Genomic DNA, 3,403 nt, shown 5'->3' on the forward strand with positions numbered 1-3,403 from the left:
ACATATACATATACATATACATATACATATACATATACATATACATATACATATACATATACATATACATATACATATACATATACATATACATATACATATATATATATATGGTGCATGTGTGTGTGTGTGTGTAATTTGTGCATTTTGTTTTGGCTAGGTATGGGCAACTGAAGCTTTATTTTAGTTATTTTTTTTAAGTGCCAATTGTAACATTTAGGATGATTGGAGTGTATATGGAGGTTTTACCACCAAAACTTGCAGAATTTTAAAATTCTCTCCTACAGTAGAAAATTTCTGAGACCTCACAAATCTCTCTCTCTCTCTGTTTTAATTGTTTTTGTTTTACTGGATATTTTCATAATTTACATTTCAAATGTTATCCTCTTTCCAGGTTTCCCCTTCGGAACTCCGTATCTCATCTCCCCTCCCCAACCATTGGACTGATTGTGGGGTCCCTGATGGAAGAGTTGGAGAAGGGACTGTTGGAGCTGAGGGGGTTTGCAGCCCCATGGGTGAAGCAACAGTGTCAACAGGCCAGCCACTATTCAAAGAGCACACATGGAGGGATTCATGGCTCCAGCCACATATGTGGCAGAGGATGGCCTTATTGGACATCAGTGGGAAGAGTGGCCCTGGGCCTGAGGGGGTTCAATGCCTCACAAATCTTTTTAGGAGCCCTAACAGTGTCCAACTAGAGCTAGTCCTCAATTTTGGCTCTAGTCCTCAGTTTTGGCTCTGAGGTCTCCCTGTGCCCTTCTGGAGTCTCAGATTTCTTCTAGGGTGGTCTGTCTCCATGTCCTACTTTATGGACTCTGTGCTGCTGATGCCTGTGCTGTTTTGTCAGAGTAAAGGACAAGTCCTCATTATTTAACTGTCAATGACTTCTCTAAGAGCTACACTTAACGCTTTGTTTTGTCATGTCTTTGGAGAACTGAGATTAATGACTCCATTGCATATAGATCAGAAAAGTTGCTTGTTACAACTAATCAATCTGTTTGACTACAAATCAGCTTTCTGAACTCTTCTCAGTCTCTTAGCAATCACCTTATGCTTAAGTCCCCGTTACCTCTTGATTTATTTGAAGTCTTGATCCCCAGGTTTTGGGTTTAGTTAATTTGAGAACAAACTGAACAGCATTGAGTAGGTCCAGACTTTTGAAATAGATATGGATGTTAGGTGCTGCTTTACTACATCCAAGCCAGCAAAACCACACCATGTAGTAAATCACAACTTCCCAAGTACAGGGCACACTTGTTAGGAGAGCCTTGGGGACACATTCATTCATTCTATAATTTTGAGCTTCATATAAAATTTTAGAATCACTTAAGATTTTGGAAAAGCAGATAAAGTACATCTTTACATTTTCATCTGTTTTTTGTTTTATATTTTTCATCCATTTTTTTTGCTTCGTATCTATTCTTGATTAAATATATCCTTCACTCTATTCTCCACATCAAAGCTCTAATTCCCAAGTCTAATTATTGTTTAATGACTGCAAATAATACATAGTAGATTAATATATTTTGTATACATTTACACACACATGCATATATATATATATATATATATATATATATATATATGGAGAAAGAGAGAGAGAGAGAGGGAGCGAGAGAGAGAGACATGCTAGAGATACATGTTTGATACATAGTTATAGGTTATAGTTTTCTACAATAAATACTTGCTGTATACCAATGAATGGAATTGTTAGATTTGCTCAATTTGCATATTGTGGCACATAGAACTCATAAGCCTACAGCCCCCTCTGCTGGGTGGATTTTCCCAGATTTATTGTATATAATTTAAGCATAAACTTTTTTCAACTTTTGAGAGCTCTTAATCATGCGCTATTTAACTCAGAGCCCCAAGTGTGTTCTGGTTTATAGGATGCTGCACTGGCTCAGGCATGGACACATTATGGATCGTATTTTTCAGTAATCTGCACCTTTACCTATTTCAAAGATTTGGTATGCATCTAAAACCATGTTTATAATAACGGTATTGTTATTTACATACATGTCCCCCACACAAACGCATCCGGTATCATTAGATAACGAGGTTGTTTAGGTCCAGAACTTCATAAGTATTAAGCTGTTAGGTGAGGACCATGTATACCATGTGTTGAATCACATTTGCTGGGGAATCTAACCTCAGATAAAGAAGGCCACATATGAAGGAAATGATTTTAACCAAAGTATCTTGGAGAACCAATGAGTTGATTGGAGTTGCTCCCAGTAGCATGGTTGAGTGTTTTCTTATAGGAGTATAGAGGAGAGATTAATCTGAGACATGAAGGTTAGGGGTTGCTTACAAGTCTTGGGTAAGGAATTACAGTATCATCGACAAGGTGTCACTTAGCAGGAATCACTGAAGACAAGTCATAAACATTTCTTTAGATGTTGGAAACAACCGTTAAGATGTGCTCAGTTAACTCAAAGGTGTTCTTTTATAAATCCCTTTCTGGATTAGACTTTCTTAAGCTGTGGACATGCTTTAGTTACACCAAAATGGGAGAGAAGCTCCCTGCCTCACAGTTTTTGAAACTGAAGCTCCTTATTTAGGACATTAGCTTCCAGTGTCACTTATTTTCATTCTACCTGCCAAAGGCAACTTTCAAGAAGGCATTGGAAGGTTACTGCAATGAATATGGCAGAGACAATGAAGTCAACAGCATTTGAATCAGAAGATCAGAATATTTACCTGAGAATTTCATGTCTTCTTTGGGGATCAGTGGGCAGTGTATATGGAAAGGTCATAGACATTGGGTTATCAAGTGTTCTTATATTTCTCCCATCTAACTGAATCCCTATTATGCAGACAAAAGTCAACAATGCAGACTCCCTAATCTCAATAATAGATCTGTCACTTGATAAAAACATGTTCCAGGCAAATTATTTTCCATATTTCTGAATTTCACATAACTTATCTGAGCAATTAGTAAGAACAAAGGAAGTTATATACAATGTTTTACCTAATACCCTAATGCTATGTCTTCAACATGGTGGACAAACACTTGCTTTCCATCTCTTCCTTTTGACTAAACTAGAACCCTGATACCACCCTCCATCCATTCCTCCATATCCAGGTAACAACTTGAAACCTATCTTATACATATTACTTCAAAACAAAAAAGAATTTCAAGTGTAAAAACATTGTTTTTCCTATGCCCATTCCAGCTTTGAATAATGACCCAGAGACTTATTGCATTTATAATAAGCTTGGGACACTATTGCTGAGCAGATTCTCTGCTGTGTGGTCTATTATCTGCCATGTTAGTTTTGCCTGGAACATTCTTCTTCATCTGTGTCCCAATGATGATGCTCCTGTTTTTCCCCTCCCTCTCCCTCTCCCTCTCCCTCTCCCTCTCCCTCTCCCTCTCCCTCTCCCTCTCCCTCTCCCT

Source organism: Grammomys surdaster, unplaced genomic scaffold (assembly GCF_004785775.1).
Source record: "Grammomys surdaster isolate TR1022 unplaced genomic scaffold, NIH_TR_1.0 66, whole genome shotgun sequence".
In the NCBI taxonomy this organism is placed as follows: domain Eukaryota; kingdom Metazoa; phylum Chordata; class Mammalia; order Rodentia; family Muridae; genus Grammomys; species Grammomys surdaster.